This window comes from Ctenopharyngodon idella, chromosome 14, assembly GCF_019924925.1.
Source record: "Ctenopharyngodon idella isolate HZGC_01 chromosome 14, HZGC01, whole genome shotgun sequence".
In the NCBI taxonomy this organism is placed as follows: Eukaryota; Metazoa; Chordata; class Actinopteri; order Cypriniformes; family Xenocyprididae; genus Ctenopharyngodon; species Ctenopharyngodon idella.
Window position 1 is genome coordinate 22,943,031 of NC_067233.1, and position 14,470 is coordinate 22,957,500.

Sequence of the window (14,470 nt, forward strand, 5' to 3'; positions counted from 1 at the left end):
TATACATACATTTCTTAAATATATACATGTATGTGTGTGTATTTATATATACATTTAAATATACGCAGTACACACTTATATTATGAACACACAAACTTTTATTTTGGATGCCATTAATCGTGATTAATCGATTTCACAGCACTAATCCAAAATGTCTCAAATCACCATTTATTCCGCTCAGATTATATTTGAATTAAATACAATTCCATAAAATGTATGTAAAATACATTTATGTAAAATGTATGTAAATTAAAAATATACGTATGTATATTTCAGTCTACTTTTAAACATTAAAATTCATATTTTTATAATGGATTTTCATATTTTAAGACTGAATGTCTTTTGAAATGCTGTAAATAAAGTCACATGAAACGAGTAAATCATAGTAAATGATGATGGCATGGAAAAAAAGTAGAGTTTCATGGGTTTCCGTGTACATTAGGAAAAAGTTGAATGTGTTATTTTTAACAAAAATCAACATAAAAAGTCCATAAACATGCCTGGAGTTGAGGAAACACCCTATTGTTTAAAGTCAATTTCTCTATGGGGAAAATGAACGGGATTTTACCTAATAAAGTCGACTGTTGCACTCTATTCCTGCATTTTTCACTCTCACGCCTCTATAACTCTATTTCTTTTATGCCTCCCCTCTCTGCTCTCCTTTGTTCCAAATCACCCGCTCCTAATTCTCACTAATGAGTCTGCTCCACATGTTTCATAATGGGATCATTTGTTAAATGAGGTAGAGAAAGACAGAAAGGACAGACGTGAAAGCGGCTTCCCTCTATAACAGAAAGAAAAGAGGAAAGAAGGAAATGAGTGACCCACAAACACTGACAGATGCTCTCTGACAGATTGTGGATAAAGACACTCAGCCGCAGGGAAGCACGGATCACTCTCTCTGAACGCCCCTTTCTTCCTCTATTTTCTCTCTTTCTATCTCTGTTCATGCCCTCCTGTCCTTACAAGCTCCCTCAAGTCTCTCTGTCAGGCCGAATCTCAGAAAACCTGTCAAGAACATGTCTGGGTCATATGTTACAGAAATCAAAAGAAAGTTAGAAGAAACATTTAATCAACAGAATACAACCCGAATTTCAGGAAATGTTGGGACGTTTTTTAAATTTGAATAAAATAAAAACTGAAAGACTTTCAAATCACATGAGACAATATTTTATTCACAATAGAACATAGATAACATAACAAATGTTTAAACTGAGAAATTTTACAATTTTATGCACAAAATGAGCTCATTTCAAATTTGATGCCTGCTACAGTTCTCAAAAAAGTTGTCACGGGGCAACAAATGGCTGAAAAAGCAAGAAATTTTGAAAAGATTCAGCTGGGAGAACATCTAGCAACTAATTAAGTTAATTGATATCAGGTCTGTAACATGATTAGCTATAAAAGGGATGTCTTAAGCTCGGGATACACTGCACGATTTTTGGCTGTCCCAGACGAAAGATTGCCATCGTGAAATAATCGTGGCGATTTCTGTGATCGTGGCTCTGAATCGGTGGTCCTATGTCGTACAGTGAGAGAGGTTCAAAGACGGCTGTTTTCCCGGTCTTGCGACTAAAGGTAGCCCACGATCATTTTCTGACAGTGTCAGAAATTCAGCATGATCATCGCACAGTGTGTTTGCTGCTACGACCTACGTCTACTGACCAGCCAATAACAAATGCGACATGAAATCAACGCGACATGCCGCTAAAACTTAAAACTGCTTACCTCAAGCTCTTTTCCCTTGTTCTTTTGCCGCTTCCTTTTTTTTTCAGCACACATAAATACTACCACTGCCAAAGTGTGATTCAACATGGTCTTTTTGCTAACCACTGATGACATTTTATTCTTCTATAGAAACTTGCATCATAGCCTACGAGTCAATAGGTGTCATCATCGTACAGTCTACATGCATGTCATACCCAAGTTTAATAGATCAGTGTCGCACAGTGTGATAAAGTAATGATCTTATAGGATTGCTAAAATCGTGCAGTGTATCCCGGGCTTTAGAGAGGCAGAGTCTCTCAGAAGTAAAGATGGGCAGAGCTGTGAAAGAGTGCATAAAAAGATTGTGGAATACTTTAAAAACAATGTTCCTCAACTTCAAATTGCAACGGCTTTGCAAATCTCATCATCTACAGTGCATAACATCATCAGAAGATTCAGAGAAGACCTTTATTGGATGCCCGTGGTCTTCAGGCCCTCAGACGACACTGCATCACTCATCAGCATGATTGTGTCAATGACATTACTAAATGGGCCCAGAAATACTTCCAGAAACCACTGTCGGTAAACACAATCCGCCGTGCCATCTGCAGATGCCAACTAAAGCTCTATCATGCAAAAAAGGAAGCCACATGTGAACATGGTTCAGAAGCGCCGTCGTGTCCTGTGGGCCAAGGCTCATTTAAAATGGACTGTTTCAAAGTGGAAAAGTGTTCTATGAGATGAGTCCAAATTTGACATTCTTGTTGGAAATCACAGACGCTGTGTCCTCCGGGCTAAAGAGGAGGGAGACCTTCCAGCGTGTTATCAGCGTTCTCTGATGGTATGGCGGTGCATAAGTACAGCTTGCATGTTTTGGAAGGCACTATGAGTGCTGAAAGGTATATAAAGGTTTTAGAGCAACATATGCTTCCCTCCAGACGACGTCTATTTCAGGGAAGGCCTTGTGTATTTCAGCAGGACAATGCAAAACTACATACTGCAGCTATTACAACAGTATGGCTTTGTCGTAGAAGAGTCCGGGTGCTGAATTGGCCTGCCTGCAGTCCAGATCTTTCACCTATAGAGAACATTTGGCGCGTCACTAAATGAAAAATACGTCAAAGATGACCATGAACTCTTCAGCAGCTGGAAACCTATATCAGGCAAAAATGGGACCAAATTCCAACACCAAAACTCCAGAAACTCATAACCTCGATGCCCAGATGTCTTCAAACTGTTCGGAAAAGAAGAGGAGATGTTACACCATGGTAAACATGCTCCCAACTATTTTGAGACCTGTAGCAGGCATCAAATTTGAAATGAGCTCATTTTGTGCATAAAATTGTGAAATTTCTCAGTTTAAACATTTGTTATGTTATCTATGTTCTATTGTGAATAAAATATTGGCTCATGTGATTTGAAAGTCTTGTAGTTTTCATTTTATTCAGATTTAAAAAACGTCTCAACATTTCCAGAATTCGGGTTGTATTTTGGATCATAAATGAACAAATTGAAACTAAACAACCATCCCGTACCAAGTGACCTAGCCGTGCTTTTGTGTCTGTCTTTAGCTAGTATCCCATGTACAATTTTCCACTGATGATCTCCTATTCGACTTTCAATGGGTCTTTTGTACAGGGAGCGCCAGCTTCCAGACTCCAACACTGAAGTCCATTTACTTTCCTTCAAGTCCTTAAAGCATTTATAATTGCATTTTTTTTTTTACACATATTCTTTACAGGATCTTCTTAGTTCGAGTTCTGAAAAAACCCAACTCTGGAATTCTCATTGACACTAAATTCCCAAACTTCCTCCCAATCTTCCTCCTTCAAACAAATTTTAAGGTCAGGGAAACCATATGACTCTGTGCAGGGCTTGACAGTAGCAACCTATAAGAAGTCTCATTAAGATGCATTTTGGTCAATCAGATCACAAGTGAACAACAAACCTTTTGAGCTTGTCCACTTTCGTTCACTTCCAGAGGTAGTCGAAGATGCATTCGACCGGATTGCTTTCATAGTGTAGACGCTCATGTGGTCAAATGTGTTCAAACAGCCACAAAAGTCTGCCTTCTGATCTAATGCGTAAACATTATAGGAAGCGCTTTAGCCAGATGGGATTTAACCCAAGATCCAAGTTTGGTTTGAAGATGAAAAATGTACCAAACACAATGTTCTCTCACCATTCTTGATTTCTAATACGCACTTACAGCATTTGCCGTGGTCTTTGTGGATATTAGAGCAGAAATGAATGTATGTTTTTTCTGTCGTCTCCAGTCGCATTCATATGTAAATTACGTGAGCTTATTTTGTCCATTAGATCGAAAGATCTGAAAAAAAACATACATTTACCCGCCCACCAACCCTCCCCTCGAAGAAATCAGGACAGAGTTGATTGAATGTGGGCAAAAGAGACGGATTAAAACACCAGATGTAAACAGGAATGTGTCTCTCTCATCTACTTGTGATACGATCGACCAAAACGCATCTTAATACCAGGCGGAAACAGGGCCTAAATCATCTATCAAATGTTGGGTGATACCTACAGATCTGAAACCCGCTTTGTCAGCCAATTCTTCTACTTACATCCATTTGCATCCTTTTCTGAGATCACATATTTTTATAAAGAAATTCAAACAATAAATGCCGTTTTGGCACTCTTTAATGTGCTCTCAGTTCAAGCGAAGAGGACTTGAATAAAACAGCTTGTAAACAATGTCACGTAATGTTACATTTACCTCAGAAAGGCCATTTAATGACTGTATAGTTGAACATAAAAATGAACAAGAGCAATTTGCTAAATAAATGCATGACATATTCATTATATTTTTACTTAACTGGCTGTCTTAATTATTTAGAGTTTTTATTAGAGTGTTGATTATTAAATAAATGTGATTCATTAATTGATTATTACAGTAAAAACAAAACTTTATTTTCCAATGCATCACTATTTGCAATTCTTGCTATCAGTTTACAACATCGTATCTCTACACAACAGAATTTAGCAAAATCAGAGAACAATCTAAAAAATGCTGGATTGTTTCTACCCAAATTTGGATCAAACATAGACAAACCCAGCCTTTGGGTTAAATTTTTAAATTACATTTTTACCCCAACGGTTGGGTTTGTCCATATTTGACCCAAATTTGGGTTGAAACAACCCAACATTTTTAGAGTGTGGTTTTAACATCTGTAATGTATTCAGTACTGTATTGCAATATCTGTCATTATATCTTAAAATCCAAAAGGAAAAGACATGAAAATGTTTAAATAAATCAGTTAACATGTTCCCAGTATCTAGCCTGAATTACTTTTATTCACAATTCAATCCCTCCTGGGTCATTGACATGCAGAGCTCAGATCCAAAGTGGAATATTTCACTATGGTGACACTGGCTTTGAAAGCAACAGAGACGTGGCTGGAATCCATCCCTTCAGTCCTGTGCAGTGAACAATGGTCTTAAACATCCATGACCAGTCAACATTGATAATCAATATTACATGTGCAAAAGCAGGAGGGGAAACATTTCTCATTTTCTGCCTCCGGGTACTAACACAGAGCGTCCATCAAATCCAGCCAAAAAATGATTTCCCTCAGCATCAACTCACACACACACACACACAATCCCCAGCTGCACATATTGAGGGTAAAATACTTTAATCATCAAATGACAGATTCAGAAACACTCATTTGGCAGCACAACATACACAAATCTGTAACGCTGGCACACTTCATGCAGACTTTCACACTGCCTTATTGTGTAAAAGTGCATTGTGATCATCTAGTTATTGCATTAAGCAGAGTTTTATGAGATGAATAAATGAAAGAAGTTCTTGTATTTAAATGTAATGTTGATGATTCCATAAAGAACCTTTAACATCGATGGAAACTTTCCATTCCACAAAAGGTTCTTTAGATTATTAAAATGTTCTTCACACTAAGAAAAAAAAATGGTTCACTGAAAAGTTCAAGGAACCAAAAATTGTGCTTCGATGCAGCATCACTGTGAAAAACCCCTTTAGGAAACCTTTATTTTTAAAGTGTATATGTCTTAGAGCAAAAACACTTCTGTAGTGTTATTTACATGCAAACATTTCTTCAGACATATTTCCATTTAAACTATTTGCCTGTGTGTTATGATTTGCATATCAACCATTGCACAAAGTAATTAAATATACAGCTGTAAGTAGAAATCACAAAGCCAAACACACCTGTGGTGTACAAAGAAAGGTCAGTGTGGCAATGATGCATTTCAAAACACTGCTAAAATTCATCCTCTGCTTTCAAATGTATTGCTGTGTTACATACAAATGGTTTGCCGTATCAAAAAAATTCGAATCACTGCTGACAAGAATCACTTTGAAGCAGTGGAAAATCTAAAGAGTTGAAAAGCATATAAGTAGGAAAAAAATAATGTCATTTGATTTAAAAGTTGTAAGCAAAAATGTCTAGAGGCTTACGAATAAACACAATAGGTGAATATGCACTACGGTTATCAAACTTATTCATAGACTTGCTGTCTCTATTTGTGTCTTGAATACACTGTGTTAACCAGCACTCAAAAACTATCAGTTACATGCCAGACAGCCAACGAACGCTTTCACCTTTCACCAACACTTGTCTACTGTTCTCAGACCTTCAACTCATTTCACCTGTGCAGCAAGGAAAGGCCTTTCAGCAGGATTGTGTATGCAGACTTTTAATTACAACTAAATACTTAATAAAAAAATCTTATACCAATATAATGTCTGGTTTCAAGCAGACTCAATCGACCAATCAAACACATTTTATCACAATCATATTACTGCACATAAAGACTGACTGTACAAATTGTCATTTTTTTCGGTGACGCTCCTAAAATGTTTTTTTATTCATGTCACACAAGTTTCTTCAGCAGCCCATAATGCACATGCGCACTTTGGTCAGAGAGGAATAGAAGCGATTAAAGTGTTTACATGCCTGTTTATTGCGATTAAGATCGGCATGTGTCACAAGCTTTACTATGATTACAGTTCCTACGATTATGAGCTTAATCACATGAATTTGATCAAGTATTTTGTTTACATGAGGTAAAGTTTAATCGCAATATTGCCTAAATCTCATAATCTCATTATGAGGGTGCATGTAAACGTAGTCATTGTAACATGACTTGAAGGCAAAAAAACATGTTCAATGAATTTTTTTTTCTCGTCCTTTAAAGCTGAAGGACGTTTCCTCCACCACTAGTGTGACCAAACAGAACTGCAAAAATTAATAATAATTTTCAAACATTCTTCCTGAACACTTCAAATGCCTGCCATCTTACAAATTCTCCAACAAACAGAGCAAGGTGAAATTCTTGTCTCTGCAAAATAAGCTGGAATAAGAGAAATGTATTCATATTTTAAACTATGCTTTTGAGCCTGTATGGCAAGCCACTTTAGCTTAAAATGTTCCCAGCATTACTCGTCGTAATTGCATTTTTTCTAGTAAGAATTACAATTACGGAGCTCATAATTTAAAGGATTAGTTCACTTTCAAATGAAAATTACCCCAAGCTTTACTCTCCCTCAAGCCATCCTAGGTGTACATGACTTTCTTTCTGATGAACATAATCAGAGAAATATTAATAAATATCCTGACGCATCCGTGCTTTATAATGTCAGTGAACAGGGGTCACGAGTGAGCTGAAGAAAGTGCTTCCATCCACATCCATCCATCATAAACCTGTACTCCACACGGCTCCGGCGGGTTAATAAAAGCCTTCTGAAGTGAAGCGATGCATTTGTGTAAAAAAAAATCCATATTTAACAAGTTATTAAGTCAAATATCTACCTTCCGCTAGACCACCTTTTGTATTCTACGTACGAAGAAAGTGTAAACTCTTGCAGTTCAAAACGCTTACACTACGTCCTACGCCTTCCCTATTCAACTTACGGAAAAAACTGACGCGACACCAGTTTACACTTTCTTTGTAACTTTATATGGAAGGTGGTCTGGCGGAAGCTAGATATTTTACTTCAGTATTTAACTTGTTAAATATGGATATTTTTTTACACAAACGCATCACTTCACTTCAGAAGGCCTTTATTAACCCCCCGGAGCCGTGTGGAGTACACATTTATGATGGATGGATGTGAATGGATGTGGATAGATGCAGTTTCTTCAGCTCTTGTACTCGTGACCTCTGTTCACTGCCATTATCTATAAATGAATTTTTACTAGTCATATCTCTCGATTGACTTCTATACATTTGTAATTACAGAGCTCTTCAATTGAATTGTTACTAGTAAGTAGAGTTGTCAAAAGTACTGACTTCGGTACCAAGTCTGTACTGAAACTTTAAAAATGTGACGCTTTGAGCGCTGTTAAGCGGATTCGTAAACACCTCTGATTGGCCATTGTGTTCAAGCGCTCATCAGACATGTCTGTGATTGGCTACAATGATCAACGCACGGCAGCGTTTGAATTTGAAAGCGTTTTGAAAGCGGAAGCCTTTGAAAACAGGCGTCTATCAGTGGACTGGTCCACGATAGGCACCTGCTTTCAAACGCTCCCGTGTGTATCTGTGTAAGCGCTCGGTGAAGAGCGTCATTAATGACTATTTACAACATGTTTTTGAAGTGTTGATCATTGAAGCCATTCACAGACATATCCGATAAGCACGTGAACACATCGTGCATCGGGCTAATCAGAGGCATTTACAAATCCGCTCAACGCGTCACATTTTTAAATTTCATTACCGACTTGAAATGAATTTTTACTAGTCATATCTCTCCATTGACTTCCATTCATTTTTGATTACAGAGCAATTGAATTGTTACTAGTAAGTAGAGTTGTCCAAGTTCAGAGTTCAGTACCAAGTCGGTACTGAAATTTAAAAAATGTGACGCTTTGAGTGCTGTGGAGAGGATTTGTAAACACCTCTGATTGGCCACTGTGTTGACGCGCTCATCGGATATGTCTGTGATTGGCTACAATGATCAACGCACGGCAGCGTTTGAAAGCACACGGAAGTGTTTGAATTTGAAAGCGTTTTGAAAGCGGAAGCGTTTGAAAACAGGCGTCTATCAGTGGACTTATCCGCGATAGACGCCTGCTTTCAAACGCTCCCGTGTGTATCTGTGTAAGCGCTCGGTGAAGAGCGTCATTAATGACTATTTACAACATTACAACATGTTTTTGAAGTGTTGATCATTGTAGCCAATCACAGACATATCCGATGAGTGCGTCAACACAATGGCCAATCAGAGGTGTTTACAAATCCACTCGACAGCACTCAAAGCTTTTTTGACAACTCTACTAGTAAGAATTCCAATTAGAGAGCTCTATAAATTAATTTTTTACTAGTCATATCTCTCCATTGACTTCCATTCATTTTTAATTAAAGAGCAATTGAATTGTTACTAGTAAGAATTCCAAATTGAGAGCTCTACAATTCAATTATTACTAGTACAAATTACAATTACAGAGCTCTCTAATTCAATTCTTATGAGTAAAAAACAAATTAAAGACATGTATCTGTAATTCAATTAAAGAGCTCTGCAATTACATTCTTACTATAACAACTGAATTAGAGAGATCTCTAACTGAACTCTTACTACAAAACTGCAATTACGACGAGTAACACTGGGAACATTTTAAGCTAAAACAGCTTGCCATAGTGCTGTCTCTTTTAGAAAAGTCTTTTATAACAGAGGCAAACTCTCTTTAAACAAGCATGAGATGCAGAGAGAGCGAGCGGAAACAGAGCAGAGAGCGTCCGAGTTCATGCGGTCCAGATATACATAGAGGTAACATGATCTGAGTCTATGCATTACCAGCAGTCCTTCTGTACAGGGTGTGTGTGGACACATGGGGAGAGATGAGGAAATTAAAAAGAAAGATGGAAAATGTAAAACTGTGACGTTTGGGAAACTGTGGGTGTGTATATGTTAACTACAGCTGAATTAAGGGTCAATGATGCTCATTTTCCCTTCACATCTGCATTTTTCTATGTTTTTTAAATTAAAGGGGTCATGACAGGAGAAATCATATTTGCCCTGATCTTTTGACATATAAGAGCTTAAAACATCCTCCTCATTATAAACAAGATATTTATGTTTGTTCGGAGCATTTTATTTTGTCAGCGAGGCACAGTGTAATGGAGAGTTCGCTTTATAAGTTCAAAAGTATGGTGTCAGTAAATTTTTTTTAAAGAAATTAATACTTTTATTCAGCAAGAATGCATTAACTTGATCAAAAGTGACAGTAAAGACATTTATAATGTTACAAAGAGTTTTATTTTAAATAAATGCTGTTCTGATTGAACTTGAAGCGGCACAACTGTTCTACTTTACAGTTTCATTATTATAAAAAATAAGGTAAAATACATTTCACAACTGCAGTGTCTCACTGTATGTAACTAATAAAAATTCAAAGATAACATTTGTAAAAACTATTTCATATTCATCATCACAGACATTCTTAGTTGTTATTGTTAAACCATCATGACTGCATTAGGTCTGATGAATGAATATATAAACCAAGCAATCCTTCACAAAATGAACTAAAATGTTTCCAAGTTTATTTTTCTCCCAGCTGAGACAGAGCTCTTTTTGTGTTAACCTACATGTGAAGTTGGGTGGGAGTGTCTGTTGTAATCCCCTATTGAGATTAAACATTGCTGTTTGTGCGTGTTCGGACAGGCCGAACCATTGTGAGTGAGGAGGGGGGATGCTGGACACGCCCCTTTAAGCCCTGCATGTTCCCACACAACCCATGAACCCCTCACGGACCAATCAAATCCCCTATTCCTTGGCAGCAGATTAAAGCGCTGTCACGCAGAGAGACGAATGAGAAAAAAAGAGAGTATTTTACAATAAATCATCAGTGTTGAGAAACAAGTGCAGAGCCTGCTGGTCTTGTTATCTTTGAAGGGAAGACTTTTTTAACATTTGCTCTGATTTCTGTAGAGGGGAAAAAGGATGATAACTGTTATTATCAGATGGTTTATTCTGCAAAACAGGTATCATTTTTTATCCATAATATATAGGTGTAAAAATGTAATTAAAAAATGTTTTTTAATCACATCAGCAAATAGACAATTGGTTTCAAAACCTTGATCTCAAGACTTGAAAATAAAACTGTCAACCCTGATACCTTCATAAAGACATAATTATGTGCTAACATATACACTGTAATAATAATAAAAAATACTATTTTAGTCTTTCTACTTCAAGATTTGAAGTTTAATTCAATGTGATACTTGCCATTTCTTTTAAATTATTTGTGAAATTTACTAGCAATTTCTGAGTGAACATTTTTTTCACACTCACTCACACACTCACTCACACACTCACTGACACACTCACTGACACACACTCACTGACACACTCACACACACTCACTCACACACTCACACACTCACTGACACACTCACTGACACACTCACTCACACACACACTTACTCACACACTCACTCACACACTCACTGACACACACACTCACACACTCACTCACACACTCACTAACACACTCACTAACACACTCACTGACACACTCACTGACACACTCACTGACACACTCACACACTCACTCACACACTCACACACTCACTGACACACTCACTCACACACACACTCACTCACACACTCACTCACACACTCACTGACTCACACACTCACACACACTCACTCACACACTCACTCACACACTCACTGACACACTCACACACACTCACTCACACACTCACACACTCACTGACACACTCACTCACACACACACACTTACTCACACACTCACTCACACACTCACTGACACACACACTCACACACACTCACTCACTGACACACACACACTCACTCACACACTCACTCACACACACACTCACTGACACACACACACACACTTACTCACACACACACTCATTTACTCACACACTCACTGACACACTCACACACACATTTACTCACACACTCACACACACACACTCATTTACTCACACACTCACACACACTCACTCACACACTCACTGACACACTCACTGACACACTCACTGACACACACACACTCACTCACACACTCACTCACACACTCACTGACACACTCACTGACACACTCACTGACACACTCACACACACTCACTCACACACTCACACACTCACTGACACACTCACTGACACACTCACTCACACACACACACTTACTCACACACTCACTCACACACTCACTGACACACACACTCACACACTCACTCACACACTCACTAACACACTCACTAACACACTCACTGACACACTCACTGACACACTCACACACTCACTCACACACTCACTGACACACTCACTCACACACACACACTCACTCACACACTCACTCACACACTCACTGACTCACACACTCACACACACTCACTCACACACTCACTCACACACTCACTGACACACACTCACTGACACACTCACTCACACACTCACACACTCACTGACACACTCACTCACACACACACACTTACTCACACACTCACTCACACACTCACTGACACACACACTCACACACACTCACTCACTGACACACACACACTCACTCACACACACACTCACTGACACACACACACACACTTACTCACACACACACTCATTTACTCACACACTCACTGACACACTCACACACACATTTACTCACACACTCACACACACACACTCATTTACTCACACACTCACACACACTCACTCACACACTCACTGACACACACACTCACACACACTCACTCACACACTCACTGACACACACACACTCACTCACACACTCACTGACACACACACTCACTGACACACACACACACACTTACTCACACACACACTCATTTACTCACTGACTCACTGACACACACACACACACACACACACTGACACACTCACACACAGACACACACACTCACACACACACTCACACACACACTGACACACACTCACTCACTCACACGCACTCACTCACTCACACACTCACTCACTCACACAGACACACACACACAGTCACACACTCATTCACTCACACTCACTCACTCACTGACACACACACACACACACACACTCACAGACACACACACACACTGACACAAACAGACACACACTCACACTCACTCACTGACACACTCACTAACATTCACTAACACAAACACACACTCACATACACACACATGTTTGTTTTTGTGAATTGTGGGGACATTCCATCGGCGTTTTTATACTGTACAAACCGTATTTTCTATCGCCCTACACCAACCCTACACCTAAACCTACCCATCACAGGAAACTGTGCACATTTTCACTTTCTCACAAAAACTCACAAAAATCTGTATGATTCATAAGCCTTTTGAAAAATGGGGACATGGGGTAATGTCCTCATAAGTCACCCTCTCCTTGTATTACCTATGTCATACCCATGTCATTATACAAATTTGTGTCCTGATATGTCACAAAAACGCACACACACACACACACACACACACACACACTCTCTCTCTCACACACACACACACACACACACACATTCACTCACTCACTCTCTCACACACACACACACACACACATATACACACACACAAAATAGGAGACACTGGCACAAATAATTCATGTTCCTCCTTTCATTCTTCACAGCATCACTTCATCAGGCACAAGAGAGAAGACAAACTAACTCGCTCTCTCCATAACCCTCATTAGTTCTCTCCTCAAACACTCGTTCATCTTCCTCCTGCGGCCCTGATTCTACTCATACTCAGAGGTAAACATCAAACACTGATGCTGTACAGTAGAGCCACAGTGTAAACATTCAGACGAACAGAGTATCGGTTGTAAAAATCAAGCTCAGCATGGAAGACAGATGGCGATTTCCTGAAAAACAGCCAGAGGCCTGCGAGACATTTACGAGATTATTAGCATGTGGACTCTCTCCTGTTTTCTCTCACGTTGGTTCAGGCAGCGGATCAGGAGTGAGCTCAGGGGTTGATGGGTACACACAGGTTCAGGAGGGTTCGTGACAGATACTGCTTTCAACTGGAATTGATCTTGGTCTGGTTTACAGAACGAGAGAGCTGCTAACATGCTGTTTTAACATGTACTAGTACACAACATATGATCCATATATATTTAATATAAATAACTGGGAACATTCAAATTATTAATCAGCAGCTCTAGGACCGTTTGCATCAGTCCACTGGTCTGTGTTTATTGTGATGATTGCTCGCAGCGAGGGTTCTATGATGATGGGAGTGAGAAACAGAAAGCCGGAGGGAAGCGGAGTGATGATAAAATGAAGAAACTGCTGTTAAATCTTTACAATGAAGAGCAGAAAAAACTCAGAACACTTTTGTAACAATGTAGAAAATCCAATATGTATATAAAAACCTATAACATTTATCATTACTCCAGTCTTCAGTGTCACATGATCCTTCAGAAATCATTCTGATATGCTGATCTGCTGCTCAAGAAACATTTATGATTATTAACAATGTTGAAAACAGTTGTGCTGCTTCATATTTTTGTGGAAACCAAGATTTTCAAAAGTTTGATTTAAGTATGAATTTTTATTTTCAAAAAAGCAAGGATGCATTTAATTGATCAAAAGTAAGAGTAAAGACATTTATAAAGTTATAAAAGATTTTGATTTTAATAAATGCTGTGCTTTAAACTTTCTATTTGTCGAAGAATCCTGGAAAATGTATCACAGTTTAAAGAAAATATTAAGCAAAAACTGTTAATAACATTGATAATAATAAGAACCACTGCTAATAATTGAGCACTGATAAT

At 38.5% G+C, this 14,470-nt stretch overlaps 1 protein-coding gene across 1 annotated transcript in view; it reads right to left on the reverse strand.

The window, feature by feature from the left end:
• The window catches only part of slc16a2 (solute carrier family 16 member 2), a 43,421-nt gene that overhangs the window by 26,758 nt on the left and 2,193 nt on the right, over positions 1-14,470 (reverse strand). The gene's annotated exons all lie outside the window — the stretch shown is intronic.